Consider the following 17151-nt stretch of genomic DNA (forward strand, 5'->3'; position numbering starts at 1 on the left):
ACGCGTCAAAGTGAAACTTTGCAGCAGCCGCAACCATATATAGAAAGAGACAGTGAAGTCAGGAAACATATAAAGAAAATTATGTGTTACATTTTAATTACAATGTTTAAATAATGTAACGGCAACTATAGTGGAGGGAAAGATAACTTGCCATACGTGAGAGCCGTAGCGACACCTTCCTCATTACGCGTACGGAGCTTCATAAATTAAGCCACCGCCGAAGCATCCTTCTGTCTATTTTCTTGGGTGTTTGTACATGTGTACACCTTGTATGTATACTTACTAGAATACTTGAGAGTGTGTAGTGAAATGCTAAATTATTTAGTACACTTCGAGTGAACCATGTTAAAGTGGGTTGACGCCGTTGTTGCCGGCGTTGTTGCCTGCGTTGAGTTGCTTTCAACCGTGTTTGGGTAAGCTTCTGCAGACTTGAGTAATCTCTATGAAGACTCGAGCATCGGCTTAAGCTTTCGCTACCTCGTACGATCTTCTTCGTGTGTGTCTAAGAACACTTGCATGAATGTGCTTAACTTGTGTTTTCTCGGCTTACGCGGCTACGGTTTTTACTAAGAGCCCGAATCTCAGTATGTACTCGTCCATTATTGAAGGCGGCCTCGGCTAGCTATCATGGAGGTACGTTTCTTGCCTTGTTACTGTGTCGAACAGCAGCTCTAACAGGCTTCTTGCAAAAAAAAAAAACATTTAGGGATTTCGGAGCTTCGGCTGCATTCCTCACACATTTTCATGTTCTGCAATTGTTTGGACACTTATATGAATTTACCCAAAAGATAAAAAATATATATTATATAGAGAAACAGGTGCGTCTCAGAGGACTTGACGACTTAAATGACAAAAAGCCAACAACGGTGCGATGCGCCAGGTCATTGAGGTCGGCGTAGCGGAAGCTATACTTTACCCAAAATAACATGCAGCCGCTAGCTAGAACTTGAAAGGTTGGTGCGTGCTTTGCATAACAAAGGCCCGCTCCCCTGGCACGCTGCCTGGCCCGCTGCCTGGCCCGCTGCCTGGCAGCATCTCCTAAGATGAACGTTGTTTAAAGTTAACTTTTTTGTACGTGAAGGAGTTCACCATAGCTTCGAAAAGCTTCTTTTTTGTCACGTTCCTTTGCGTACGGGGCCGATTTTAATGGCGTGCTCTATGTTAACCGTTGCTAGTGCGCATAAAAAGGAGTCGCCCGGCGAGATCAAAAGGACGCCCATTTGTTATAGCTTGCGGGAGAGTGAAAAAGTCTCGAAGTGAAGGAAAATCTCGAAGTTTGGCACTGAGAAACGCCTCGTGAAAACTTTCAGAGTATCTTGCTAGATTTTGAAGGATAAAGATTTGATGGAAAAGGGGTTGGGTTGAAGAGGGGGGGATAGGGGGGGGGGGCTTATCTTGAAAGGGCAGATCACAGCAGGTATGTCAAGTTTGTCGAGAGGAGGTGGCAGTCGTGTGCGTTACTGCTTGAAGTACCACGAGGGGAACTGTGGAACTGCACTTGTGTTGTGACCCTCGAGGAGAAAATGGCGCTGGGCTTTACCCTCTGGCGCCGATAAACCAATCCACGCGAATGTTTTTCGTGTCTTCGTTCTGCAGTCTCTAGGAGAGACCAAAAAGACTTCAAATAGTTTTTGTTTCACCATTCTTTCTGTCATCTGCTTTCAGGACTGAAATCTGTACGCAGGCACGTTAACTTCTGAGAAAGATGCCGTTTTGCTCTCCAAGGGTTCAACACGATCGAACACCTCCAAGTGCGTGAGCATGCTGGCACTTCCTAAACTCTGCTTGTCTCGTCGTTGAGATGGGTGGAAATGTGCAGCTTATTTTCCAGTTTGCTTCTTTCTTTCTCTCCGAAGGGTGGACTCGATTTCCATGCGTAGCTTTTGTAATTGCACTGGAAGGTAACAAATTTTGCATGGCTCTGTTCTCGCAAACACCAGGGACCAGCGGAGCTGGGGGAAGTTAAGGCTTCAGAAAAATCCATGCCGTCTTCCTCTGTTGGGGGTCTCGGTTAGGACGGCGTGCCATTTGAGGCGCCCGCCGCAACAGAAGCGATTTGTTGAGACGCCATATGCGTCGGTGTCCTGTGCCAGACGCTGCACCGACACGACGCGGCGGCAACCAACCCGCTTTAGCTCTTCTGATCGCTGCTCTGATGCGTGCTAGCTCCGACGCCGTGCTGTGGTAGCTTCCTGAAATCCGCCCAAACGAGTGCGCGGGTTTTCATCGGAGAGCAATGATGCCACACCACCTGTGTCCTCGCCACGCCGCTCTTTCTCCCCCGCTAGGCTCCACCCACCGTCGCCGTGTCGCTATGCTACACGATGCTATTTTTACTCTGCTTTCACTCTCTCTCTTCTCTCTCTCACCCGTCAACAAAACCTCAGCTAGGTTTTAACAGCTCCACTGTAATAACACTATGAAGGCAAGGCGGAGTGACGCGATAGAATGGTCGACATGCTGACATGCGCTTCCAACAGAGTGTGTTTCATAAGTAGCGTGTTACTTGCTTCTTTTCGTTCATGTAATGTGTCCCTGCCTGTATAACAGCATAAGCAAGACAAAAGGGGCACTGAGGGAGACCACTTAATTCTTTCAACACTTCCTTCTCTGTATCCCGCCCTTCCTCTGTGCTCAGCCATAGATACGTTTTAATGCCTCCCTTTAATATGCAGTTTTAAAGTCATATTTCATGCTAACGGTGTCAAGATAATTGCAGCTGATAAATGAGGACTATTGAAGTTGCCTTCGTGGACATATTTCCAGGGCATAGAAGATCACTCCATTTTTAAACATTGTTGCCATGAGGGCAGCAAAAGCGAAGTGCGGTTTTTAAAGCGTTAGCGTTTCTTAGTTCACTGCTGAGCTTTGCACCGCTGGCGTGGTCCGAAGTGGTGGGCTTATACCGAAAACACTACAATCAACAGTTATCATGGGTATATCTGGCAGATATCTGCCATATCAATGGCAGATATCAGTTATCACTAGATATCTGCCATTGTCGTCAGGTCAAACAGACCAGACTTTGACAAAGGCTGATCCAAAAGCCGAAACGTCAGTCAAATATACGATGCTTATTAAACGTACGTCGCACTCTTTTTCTTTATGTGCGTGCGTGCGTGCGTGCGTGTGTGCGTGTGTGCGCGTGCGTGCGTGCGTGCGTGCGTGTGTGTGTGTGCGCGCGTGCGCGCGTGCGCGCGTGCGTGCGTGCGTGCGTGCGTGCGTGCGCGCGCGCGCGCGCGTGTGTGTGTGTGTGTGTGTGTGTGTGTGTGTTTGTGTGTGTGTGTGTGCGCGCGTGCGCGCGTGTGTGCGTGTGTGCGTGTGTGCGTGTGTGCGTGTGTGTGTGTGTGTGTGTGTGTGTGTGTGTGTGTGTGTGTGTGTGTGTGTGTGTGTGTGTGTGTGTGTGTGTGTGTGTGTTTGTGTGTGTGTGTGTGTGTGTGTGTGTGTGTGTGTGTGTGTGTGTGTGTCGGAAACTGTTGTCCGGGATCAGCATGGGAAATGCGCGAAGAACGCGCTTCGAACGTCGTCGCTCGTGGAAACCGACGCGTCCCGTCCCCGATAGCTAGTGCCGTTCGTCCCAGCCAAGCGGCTGAGAATGCAACACTACGGCTGAGACTCGCTCCCATTGCCGGAGCGGCCGTGGCTCGAGCATCAGAGAGGAGAGCAGTGTCTTAAACGAGAACACTGTAAAATATCATTTTCGCGGAAATGAGGTGGAAGAAGCGAGACCTTAGGACCCCCAAGTGTATCGGCGAGCTTGAAATCGGAACAGTGGCACTGAATGGGTTGTGCAACTCTCAACGACGTGGTTTGCGTATTAGTCTTAGCCGCTCAGACGACGCACCACTCTCGCAAGCTGAGATTCGGGGATCTTCGCCGCATACCTCTAGTAAGCACAATGCCAAAAAAGCGCTAATATGCTTTTTGAAGGCAGCAGGAATGAAGAAGTGCTTGTGAGGGGACATTCATTAGTGGAGATTCATGTGGGGGTGCGCACACAATGACTGTCCTCCTTCTTTCCCCCTCCCCCACGTATAGAGTAGCCAAATGGGCGAGATCTAAGTTAACCTCCTTGCCTTTCCTCCCGTGTCTCTTTCGAGATCGTGAGCTAGAACGCGTACCCGCACCACAGATAAAGCTTAAATATGTGCGCTACAAACTCGTAACCGTTCTGTGAGTTTTTAAGATTGCGTCAAGTGGCCACACGCCGAGGAAGTATTCATAGAATATTCGCACGAATATGTTGCAAAAAGTTTTATCATGGCCGAATGATAAATCCTGCATATAGAATTGTGTAACCAGCGAAAAGATTGATTGATTGATTGATTGATTGATTGATTGATTGATTGATTGATTGATTGATTGATTGATTGATTGATTGATTGATTGATTGATTGATTGATTGATTGATTGATTGATTGAAATTTGGTATAGAAGAAAAATAAAGAAGATTAATAATCAAGCACAAAAACAGCACTTTACGGCACTCGTCAGTCTCTTCCCATGCAATTATGTCGATCGTCAACCACCTAGAGCATAAGCAACCTACTTAGCTCTCCTTTATTTATAAATTGAGACAGCGCTTCCAAGACAGACTGAAGTACCAGTGGAAATAGTGGAAGCAAGATCTTTTATACTACATTTCATTTATATGCACATACACATGCATAAATGCTTACACATATGCATATATGGTCAACAAAGTGGACGGGAAAACAGCGCCGCGGTAGCTCAAGTGGTAAGAGCATCGCACGTGTAATGCGTTGAAGTGGGTTCATGTCCCGTCTGGGGTCAATGTTTCGTTATGCAAATTTATTTACTTATAGTTTATCCATTTCAATTAAATAAACAGGTGATTTTTCTCTATGCTGTGCTTGTTGTCATTATCTGTTGGCTTCAAGTTGCTGTTACTTACTAAAACCGGGCCTCTCGGTTCCCCTTTGTCTCGCTCACTTCATTTGTCGGGAAGACAGAAATTTATAATTTAAAAAACTAAAAGTTCTTTGCATGAAGCAGTGACTGAAAGAAAATCTTTGCGCATGCTCCCATTTTGTAGGGACATGTGACAGTGAAGGGGATTCAGACAAGAGGCTTCAGGAAACGGTGCAAGCACTGGGTGCAGAATGTTATTGCAAATAAAAGACATAATACACGGAATTATAGAAGCACACACATAAACAGAAGGGAAAAAAATTATGTAGATTCAGTGCACATCTTGGGATCTATATGAAGCAACCTCTTAGTGAAGTCATTAATTCAATGTTATGCAGCTAAATTCGATACGTGTGATGCTTATTTTTTCCCTGTCGAAACCGTAATGTAGCGTATTGTTTATGTTTATGGAGCACACCATTCACAGGCGATAACGAAAATGCAAATGCCAACTTCAGGCGGATAAACAGCGTGAAACTTCTACGAAATGATGCCGCGAGGACGAAGACGATGTGGGATGCTTGTCGAGGGAAGAATGACGATGGCAGGTGTATGCGCAAGGAAGTGTAACATATATCCAAATATGTCCAAGGATTTTATACCGCTTGTGTCTCAGTGGCAGATAGTGATTCTGGAGGAGCGGCCAAGATTGGCCCATAGCTAGTGGGAGACAATCGCTAGCGTAAGAATGGGGTCGCCCAAATATAAGAATTCTTTTTTTTAATCACACAGGCCGTAGAATATTGTTTATTGCATTAACAGGTCCGAGTATACTACAGATCTCTATAGGCTGTCGCTATATGTATAGCTTTTACGTAGCAATATGTCGTTTTATTAAGCAGAACGTAGGTACGTGCACTGGCACAATTTTGACAATGAAAATTGCGTGCTATGTACGCCACCTACAACGCGCCAATAAATGGCACGCGATGGCCGGCGTAAGAAGCAAAGAAAGCTTCGCAATAAAAAACGAAACGAGCCTCCTTGAAGGTGCCGATGAAAGAGTAGTCTGCCTCCCCTTCCCGAAGGAGGGGACATAGATATAGAAAGCAAGGATACGACAGGAAGAAACAAGGGAGGAAGGGAGGGAAGAAAAATATGACATGCCACACAGTATAAAAATATTACGGCAATGAAAACAGCACAGTAGGGAGAACAAAAAAAGTAAAACCAGAAAAGATGCTGCAGGTCACACTAGATGAAGACATCAAGCCAACAAACCAAAAAAGAACTCTTGATCATGCCATTGGAAACGAAAAATGCAATCTCCGAAGACTATAGTGTGCAATGTATATTTGTTATAGAAAGTCAAAGCGTTTTGCTTTTTCATCATGACGTGTACCTGTGGCTCAGGCAGCTTTTGAATAGGGCCGTCGACGAAACCGAACGAAATAGAGCTGTCCGCGAGAGTAGAGGATAAGTAAACAAAATGTCCTGCGCTGAAGACCCCCACTTACGTCTGTGCAGACGTTTTGTTTTCTTATTGTAGGTTTTCATTTTTTTTCATCCTTTCGTACTTGCTGCCTCTCGGCTCTTCGTGTATGCATGAGCAAGAACAACCTCTCACTCTCTCTCTCTCTTTCTTTCTCTAACTCCTCCCCAAAGATGCTGAGCGAGGGAAGGCCCCATTCCGTCCAAAAGCCGAGAACGGAATCGTTGTGGATGACCACGAAAGGACATGCATAATTAAGCGTATGGCCGCCTCTTCATGGTCACAAATTGCCCCTTTACTTCTTTTCTTCCCCCTTCTCTCTTCCATTGGCAGTTTTCCACGTGGAGAACGAATGACAGAGGTCTGCGTGTGCCGTGAAAGAAATGCGCTGACAGCTTCGTCGAGGCACAGAACTTGTAAGAGGCAAGGATACAAGCTTTATTGGGATAGTTGTTTCGGAATTACGAATGGTAAAGAAGCACGAAAGCCTTTAAAGAAGACGTCAAGCACAAAGAACGCCTGTGTGTGTCTTGTGTTCTTCTTTCGTCCAAGAATTACCACCTGCCTACCAGAAAGCCATATACGGCAGCTTGCTGATACCCCTGTTTAGGAGTAAAGCAATCATCTTATTCTGGAAACTGCACCGTAACACGACAGGAGCTGTATTTTATCCATTTTTAACAAACGTTTTTCTATCTCTCTCTCTCTCTCTCCGGTAGTCCTTATCTTTCATGCTGCTTTACTGTTTCTAGCTTGTAAGAGGCCACACTTTGGGGGGACCTGGACCAGCCATTGGACGTGGTTTATTTGTCTTTTCTTTTCTTTAATTGCTGATTCCAGTTTCGATTGCTCTTGCCGACAAGGCCCTAGCTCAATACCCATAGTTTATATATTTATTTATCCTCTTTTTATGTTATGGCAGAACTATTCCATCTCACGTATAGAAAAGTACATCTGCCGCGCACGTCAATGAACAAAAGGCAAACGCTCGGAATGTATTATTCGCACTTGATGTCAGCGGGGTGAGAAAATGGGGCTTGAGCGTAGTTTCGTGAACAAAAGGCAGTTGTCTAATAATAATCTGCTTCGTGGCTGCGGTTGCACGACTGATCTTTGCCTGCAGAGATCTTAAATACAGAATTCGCCGTTCGTGGTCGCAAAAGACTCAGTGGGCTTTGTCTGTGTCTTTTTTCTTTAAGATTAATGAACCTGTCTGAACGAAATGATACTTTTATTCTGCGCCCTTGTGTTCGAAAAACTCTCTCTCTCTATTATATGTATATATATATATATATATATATATATATATATATATATATATATATATATATATATATATACATGTTCGCTCGTCCTTCTAGTTCCTCCTTCCTCTTATCCTGGGTGCAGTAAATCATACACTTTTCTGTCTAACTTGCTTGCCTCCCCATCCGTGTACTTTATCTCTGGTTCTTCACCTCCAAGAAAGGGTGTCAAGTGGTAGATAATAACCTACCCGTCTTCCAACTACAGGCTGAAGAGATAGCGGTGTATTCTGATGAGGACAGTCGATCATTGAGTTGCCTAACTTCGAAAAGTTTCGTAGGCTACACAGTTGCTGAGACCCAATGTTCCGCACCAGCAGTTTATGGCGAGAATGAGTCAAATGAAACGATATTGTGACAGTGATACGTGCACAGCCCAGAGTGTCACTTTCAAGTGACGTGTGCTTTCAAGGCTGACTGTCCAACCGCGCCATCGAAAATTCTGAGGATCACTGATAGGCTACTGCAATCATTTAAGTTGTTCATTTAAAGAATTCTTCAAAAGTGAGGACAGTAGAGAAAGACACGACATCTATGTGGCGTTGCACGCAAGTACACTGCCCACCAGGCTTTCATCTTATGCGCTCGCAGTGTTTCAATAGTAACGGCCTCTTCTGCACCGGACAGCTTTAAATGTAGCGGCAGTGCATGCCTAACGTTATTCAAGCATTTTTTTTTGCTTTGTTTTCACCTCCCACACCACCATGTGCCGCATCGTTGTATACACACACAAACAGCAGGGCCAGCCATTATTAGAGCGACGTGGATGCGCAATTCGATCGGGCGCTCGACTATAGTAAGCAGGGAGGTCCACTAATGACCTGCCCTTGGCACGTGTGAATGGCGGTTCACTAATGCGGCCATCCTTTGCACCCTTGTTCGCTCACCGCTTTATGCCGGCGTCGTATACTACGCCGCGTGGCTCAGCTCTGTAATCAGCGCGCGCTTATGGGACCGAGTCAGTCGCGTGGCTGAGGAACGAAAGAAGGCTGGAGCGTGCCTACACTGGTTCTGAAGGACTTCGTCCAACGCGAACAATAACGAACGACATTACTTCCTGCTCCTTTGTTCTAGTCACGGCTGGCTTCGCTCTCAATCCGGGCGACACAAAGGCAACACACCTAGGGCTTATTTAGGAGCAGCCACGGCCACTTGTTCGCTAGGTGTGTAAAAGGGCTTTGGCCGTCGCACTCAATGCGGGAGGAGGATGGTACCTGTGTTGGAGGAGGGTTATAAATTAGATTTCTTCCTAAGGCACACTGAGATGCAGTGCAGTGGAGTAGTGTACTAGATTTACCGTTCTTTTTATTTTTTTTACTAAGAGAAGTGCTGATTTGATGTAAAGAGGCACGGTCAGAGAATTTTGTAAGGAACCTGCTTCCTTTCCCGCGCGAGAACTGCGGCTATATAGTACGACGCGAGCCATTAGCGCAGACTGAGAGAGTGTTTTCAGCTTGTCGACATCGCTTTGCAGAGTTCAGGGCGCCTTTCATCTCTGCCAAATTATTTTTTGTCGTCACTGGTGTTCTTGGTCATCTATTCTATATATATAAGGTCGTTTTGAAAGCTTCGAACACTATACATAAACGTAATCTCCAGGGGATAAGATAGAATGCCTTTGTTTACCTCCGTCTTGGTCTATTGTGATGCGCCATAGTGTACATTTTTGATGAAAAAGAGGCATTTAATTTAAAAGACAGTTCTTTCGAACATCGAGCAAGTAAATCAGCTAAGTTTGTCAACACTTGTCAATATATCTGGTGAGTGCAAGACAAATTATGTGCAAGCGGGAGAAAACATAAAATTTTATGTGTTAGCAATTGCCACCTCTCATGGCACACTGCCCAGTTAAACCCTCTGCCGAACATCAGCCGACAAAAAATGATGTTCTTTGTTGCCTAGCTGATGCGTGTGGCGCTCAAGGAATGCGACAAGAGTCTCGAATTTACGAAAGTCGTAACATTTGGTACAATGAACACTGCAATAGAACGTTACAATTCACAAGTTTGCACAGTAATCACCACTCACGCAAGAACAATCAACGCTCTCTATACTTTACTCTCTGTTTAAGATATGCTCACCACAGTAAATATAAACATAGAGAGCTTAGGAAAGAAATGATTTTTCATGCGACACATCAAAACAGCGCAAAGCACTGGCCATCTTGTTGTCATACATATATTGAGTGAATTGGTTTGCTGTCCTAACGCACGTATTTTGCATTTACCGTCTTCCTTAATCGCATCGGACACACTCGACTGCTGATAAAATCACACGACCTGCATTTTTTTTCTTCTGCCCGCCTTTTTTTTTAGGGCCCTCCTTCTCCTTCCTCCCATTCTTCGCAGAGTAGAGTGTAGGCAATAATACGCTGTCTAAACACTCTGCACTTTCAACAAAGAGTTTCTCTCTCTCTCCGACGAAGAAGCCCTTTCGCCGAAAGAGCGAAGTATTAACCGCAATGTGAAGTTTAGCTTTGCGCTTAAATTTCTTGGATGCTGTTGCAACTATACGCGTGTGTGATACGTACGTTGGCGCGACGGAGTACGCTAGGTAAGTTCTGCTTGGTGGAAGAAACAGTGCCCTGGTATTTGCCAGGCGCTTCACAACGCCGGCGGGATCGGGTGCCGCCAGTGGCGTTGCTGGCGTTGCACCTGGATGGTGCAAGAGATTTAAGTCAAACGGGAAACCGTCAACGTTAGTTAGCACTCCAGGTAAATATTACAAGGCGCTGTGCCGACGTCAACCACTCAGACACACAGTGCACCTTCGCAGGTCCACTAACGTGCTTACATGTAGTGTGCGTGCGCACAATGCTCATGTCAGAAGCGTTCACTTCGCTTCGCTGTTTGCGCAGCCAACCGCGCTCCGCATCTCTGGAGACCCTCAAACCATCCGCACGCGAGCCGTGCATGCGCCGTCAACGGGACGGAACCACAACGCCGGAGCCAACGGTGTGAATGCGGATCGAGCGCATGACGCAAAAAAATGGAAACGTACTTCCGCTTAGGCACATCTCAGCAAAGTTTCTAACATCATCACAGCGCGCCGCCTCAGCCCTCCCAAGTGCGTTTTTGGCTCAGCTTCTCGTTTCTCAAACCAAGCTCATCTCAACGAGCTCTAATCAGTGGAACGCAGCATTTAGCTCATCCGGGCCTTTGCATTGTCATGCAGCGATCCTTTTCTCTTGGTTTCTCCATTATTTCACCCAAAATACTCAAAACGCTGAGTCTGTGACGCCTCGTATACACTTCTTGAGTCGAGGAAACACAAGATGATATAATATATATGGTCTGACTATATTGTACCATGTACAGGAAAGTCAAGTAAATGATTTTGTTTGCAGACGACACGTGAGCACTCTGAGCAGTTCTAGTAACCAGTGGTGGGTTCGTGCGTGTGGTGGGGGACTTCAGCGCGCTCACTGTTGCTGACTAGTTAGGGTTCTCCCCTTTCGCGTACGTTGTTTATGTAAGGTGACAATTCTCTGAAGCGTGGAGGGGTGAACAGCAGATGCATGATGCCTTTCTCTAGAAAGAGCCTGTACTACATATTCTTACATGTCATGGACTCTGGCATATCAGGAAAAGTTTGGCGTATTTGTCATTCTTTTAAATACGTCACGTAATTCATTAGAAAGGTATTCTTGAAAAAAAAAAGAACTCAGTGCCCTTCTACTTTGTGAAGAAGGATGACCAGTGAAGCTGTGTATGTGGCCCTCTTAATGACGAACTGCACCTCCGCCGCGGGTCGGCCCGGCATTGCGCTATATACGGGATCGGCCCAGGTATGGGGAGTTTTGTGTCTACACACGGACACGATCCTGGGGGAACTAATCCTTACCCAGGCGGCACGTCAGGTTGGGCCAACGTTGGAAACATATTGGCACTTCTTGGCCCAATGACGGCCTAAGATTAACAGCGTAGTTCCAATATTGGCAGTGCCATTCTGGTTCCTGGCCCAATGTTGGCCTAAGGTTAACAGCGTGGCGCCAATATTGGCTGTGCCATTCTGATAGAGATCCAACGTTGGCCCACATTACACAGTCAGTAAACAATATTGGCTGTGCCATTCTGATAGAGATCCAATGTTGGCCCACTTTACACAGTCAGTAAACAATATTGGCTGTGCCATTCTGATAGAGATCCAATGTTGGCCCACTTTACACAGTAAGTAAACAATATTGGCTGTGCCATTCTGATAGAGATCCAATGTTGGTCCACTTTACACAGTCAGTAAACAATATTGGCACTGCCGTTCAACAAGGCGGGAATTATTGGACCGACTTTGGTATGGATTTGCCAATATGGGTTACTAGTTGGCTTTCTTTGGAGGACATTGGCCCGTAATAAGCTAATTTTCGCCTTGTCGGCTTTTAGTGCTCTACGACTTGCTGAGATTGAACAACGTGTTTTGAAAACTAACGTACTGATCACAGGCACACTGCGCAGGAACCAAAAATATGTTCTCCCTTGTCAACTCCATGAATGGTACACCGCGATTATTGCACTTCTCCTTTACCGAAATGTGTCCCCTAAAGAGAAAAGCCAGTGTACCACGTAGCAAGCAGGGGAAGTCGCATAAATTTAGCCGCTGCTTTATTGATCGTGAATAAGAACTTGAGCTTTCCATAAGAAGCAACGGTATTGCGAATTGGCCTGCGCATTGTATTTTTTGCATGTACGCTCCGCGGCTTTAGTGGGTCAGGATTCTGAGGAGAATCGAGAATTACAGTGCCTCAGAGCTGATGGAACCGTTTTATATTGCATCGAGATGGAGCGCATATGCATTAGTGAAACTATTGTTTGTTTGTTTAGCATGCATGGCATGTTGCGGCGACATCATGCTCCTATTGTAATATATTTGTTTGTTCGTGCATGTGTAGTAAGCTCCTTGTATGAATGCCCCTGACAGAAAAAAAAATTAATTGCACGTTTTGGCATTTGCGTGTCAACAACCTCTTGTCTTTGCCTTTAGTAGGCACGGCGCATTCCGGATTTTTTTTTTCGGCCTAGCTTTCCGTCCTTCAGCCACCCCTTGCCTCTCCTTCACGCACCCAGGTGAGCCTGGTCAATGCTGTCAGTCAAGCGTTCAGACAGCCATAAGCTGCTGTGTCGAATTGGGTGCTCTCGGAAGCATGGGGGAGAGCGGCGGGGTCACTATTGTCCTCCTTGTCGCCCTCCATCGCTGCCACCCCAAAACCCGTTCGGGCTAGGTCCAGCGGGGGAAAGTAGCGTTTACGCCGTATTCTTCGTTCACCCTTTCCTTTCACTCTTTCCTTCTGTGCGTCGCTAGCACGCCGACTGGGTGCAACACCACCTGAGTGCTTGCCGTCCGTTCTTGCCAGCGCACTCCTCTCGTGAAAAATGCTCGCTTGCTGTTGTCATTCCTACTGAGAAGCCTACATCTTGAAATACGCAGCAATGTGGCCACGAATTTTTGTGAGTGTTAGAATTAATATAGGCGAAACAACAATTAGAAAAAAAAGTCGGCGCTCGTGGGCACCGTCTTCGATGTGGGATGAACTCGGATACAAAGAAGCATGGATCATACAATGGTGAGTGCATTTGTTTTGCGCATGTTATAAGTTTTATCAGAAGCAATATCACCCAAGCTATATCACCCAAGCAATATCACGCGGTATATATATTACTGAAACAGGCCTGGCTAATGTAGAATGCCTGTAATTAAATAGCTCTTTTTATTTGCAGCCTTTGAATAGTGCCTGGAGTAGAACCACGTGTAAATCTCTGTAAATTTCACCCAAATTCCAGGACTATGATTTTATCGAGCCACGCGTGCGGCCTGATCCCGCTAGTGATACCGAGGAACCACGCTTCTTATCACTGGTATAGGTCAAGCATCATTTCCAGCTGACAGTATTTCTTTCTTTTCGAATAAATGCTTCTTTTACTACTCTTTCTTGACGGAACTTCTCGGTTTCCACATTAAAAATTTCGCACGAAGGCCGCATTGTGTCTACACAGTCTGAAACTAGGCTTTTTGTGCTGCAGCAGGTTTTGCTGCAATTTTTAATTTTAAAGTGCTACGCTGACTAGGTGTGAGCTGTAAACAAAGCGGACGGATCCTGCGCATTTTATGTCTGTTCTAAGTATTACGTTACATCTTGTACAAGGTATGCCATATATGTCGAAATATTAAGAAGTGTTACTTGACAAATCTCTTGCAAGAAAGTTTCTTGATTCACCCCTTCGAACTCTCTGCTGAGACTTATAATATTGTTGCATTATGGCGATTTTTCAAATGAAAACTCTCCATCATACATTTGTCATACCAACATCTCTGACATTGTTTCTTTTCATTTTACAGTGCAAACATTTCCTCCAAGTAATGGTGAAGTCTCTATCGGATATGGTGGCAATATCAACGAAACCACCACGGTATCGTGGTCCTCGGGGGCCTCATAAGCCCGCTGTCATCCAAGCACTGACAAAACTGCCTACCGACGTCAGCTCCCTGCCCTGAAGCCCCTGGCCAGCCCACCGTCCTCGGTACCTTGCCCAATTCCTATCCTGAGGGCAGTGCCTGTAAATAAACTGTTTGAAGATAACCGAGCGTCACCCATCTAGGTCCACGGAAAATGCCTGTTTGTGAAAATTTATTCGCAAATAAACTGTCATAAACGTCAATTTCAGTATTCTTTTATTATTATTTGCAGTCATATATGACTTCTGCTTCTTGACATCTTTTTGACGAGCTTTCCTAGCTACTATTGAGGAAGAGAGTAAGGGGACAATTGCTACAAAAAATGCCGGTAGCGAAATGTTTGCGGTAAGAATATGTGCGTGCTCTAAAGCCAGCATATCTAGAATATTCGTCATGCAAAGGGCATTGGCTCAAAGCTGGCATCAATATTGGCAACGATATGGCTCAACACTGGTCCTACGCTGGCAGCACAATGGCTGCTGCATTGGCATAACATTGGCCCAATCTTGGCTTTAACGCTGGTCCTACGATGGCTGCTGCATTGGCATAACATTGGTCCAATCTTGGCTTTAACGCTGGTCCTACGCTGGCAGCACGATGGCTGCTGCATTGGCATAACATTGGCCCAATCTTGGCTTTAACGCTGGTCCTACGATGGCTGCTGCATTGGCATAACATTGGTCCAATCTTGGCTTTAACGCTGGTCCTACGCTGGCAGCACAATGGCTGCTGCATTGGCATAACATTGGTCCAATCTTGGCTTTAACGCTGGGCCAACATTGGATTGGGTTGCACTTTGCCAATATGCCAACATTGGTCCAACATTGGTACCAATTTCTGCCAGCATTGGGCCATGGTTGGACCAATGCTGGTATGCTGCCTGGGTAACAGCTTCGCTGTAAAAACTATGGTATGGCTTTAAAGAACAAAGTTAACCCATTAATACGTTTATGTCGTCAAAGAATAAAAGGGGATGTTCCTAACACGTAGCTTGACTACTCCACACCCTCAACAGTTCATTAATATATTATACCAACTTTTTTACAACACTCCTTCTAACCCGGCCATGCGCACATCTGAGATAATGTAGAAGGATCCGCAGCGCGTATTCTGGATTCTGAGAGACGTGACTTCGGAAGCACTTATTTAAATAAGCGATGATACAACCGGGCAGCGAGGGTTAAGCGGTGCATAATTAAGGTTATATAAAGTTTAATACAAACTGATAGCGGAAGGATAAAGCTACATTTTTGTGCTATGGGGCTCGCATGGGTTTGTTACCTATTGCATAAACCATGGCTCGTTCTGCGTTGTCGGTAGCGTTACTATTCATCCATGCTGAGATTTGCATATAATAGTACGAATAACGGCCCGGAAGAACTTTCACAGTGGCTAAGACACTTAGGGCCTAGGGCTTGTCTTATTCAGTGTTTGTAGAAAATTAAGAATACATTACCCGCAGTTGCCCGTACGCCTCCAGGCTACGCGGATAAAGCTTCCTGTTTGCGCGTGATGCAGTATTTTATTAGGTTTTGTATTCGTGAGTCAGAAATAAATATTTACAAGTCCATTTTATGTCTTTCGCAACTCGTTCCGCACACCTATTGTGTTCTTACTTTTTTTACATTCTCCCTTTTCTAACATTTCTCTCCCGCTGAACTTTGCTGTGCTGCCTTCAGCACCGGTGTATCAAAACTTTTTTGTAAGCTTATTCAAACAATTTATTATAGAATAGACGTCATTTCTTCTTTCTGAATAAAACTATTTTTATCTCTAGCTGCCCGTGCGTCCTCTTTTTTTTATTTGTTACAATTTTATCTGTTTATCGGAGATTTCGGAATGATGGGTGATGCTGGCTACTCATTTTGGCTTATCCAAACAGTATATTCAAAGAAAAAAATATTTTGTAAGTCTAATATAGCTCAGTATAAACAAACACGTGTGAAATCAATGTCCAACACCGTGAAGTATTACATCAGTTCATCCTGTATCAGGTCAAATGCCCTAAGGTAAGCTGTCATATGGACAGAATACTAAAGAAGAGACAAATAAAAATGTTGTAACTTTATCTCAAGGCGTCTTATCTAAGGCCTGCTTTCATTATGTCATGTTCAGTTCCTGTTCACGTTTGCGACGTTACAAAGAAGCCCTCAAAGCAACAATCCAAACATCAATATAACATAAACACAACGACATTATGCAAAGTAACCTTTGAATCAATAATGCTTTTAGAAAGATCTGTATTCCCCTTAGCCTAGACTGTAGTGCAACGCCTTCATTGTCATACAACCAACACCACTTACGCACCTTCGCCCTACCACCATTTTCAGCCCCGTAAGGCACAGCGCTAATTTCAAACTTCATTATTTTTGCACCTCCGTGCTGGAACTTTTAGCACTTGTTTTTTTGTCATGCGCATGTGTACAAGCTTAGTGTGCTTTGTACGTTCATTAACACGTTCGCATCTAGCTTGCCTCATACACGAAGCTGCACACAACAGCACAAATGCAGCCCTCAGTTGGAGAGTGAATTTCTCGTTGAACAAAATTACCATTATTTTTTCGCCTGCAGCGCTCGCCTCAAGTCACGAAATATTTGTGGAAAGAAAGCGTGCGAGCGATGGGGAAGAATTGCATCCGCGGCCTTTCGTGCACCAAGAAATATGTTTGCTCTTTGTTTTTGGTTTTCCTCTTGAAGGATCCCGTGGACATAGGTATTGGTTTGCGATTTCCTGAGATATCCTTAAAGAAGAGAACCAAAAACAAAGAGCAAACGCATACGTATAGCAAACATCGAATCTCACCCAGTATGCACGTATTGTGATGTCCCAGACACCCTCTACCATGTGGAATGGGGATGTGTATGAAAACATGGTAACGTAGACACCCAAACGCTAACCGAAGAGTCGTGAGAGGCCAGACTATCAGACCTGGCCTCGGGGAAACAGCGCAGCCTGATCAAACGGGCACGGGAGATTGGCCTGGCGTGGAATAAGGAGGCCGTCCCCCTAGGGCGCCCCCTGCGCTTGCCTAGAAT

This window comes from Dermacentor albipictus, chromosome 1 (assembly GCF_038994185.2).
Source record: "Dermacentor albipictus isolate Rhodes 1998 colony chromosome 1, USDA_Dalb.pri_finalv2, whole genome shotgun sequence".
In the NCBI taxonomy this organism is placed as follows: domain Eukaryota; kingdom Metazoa; phylum Arthropoda; class Arachnida; order Ixodida; family Ixodidae; genus Dermacentor; species Dermacentor albipictus.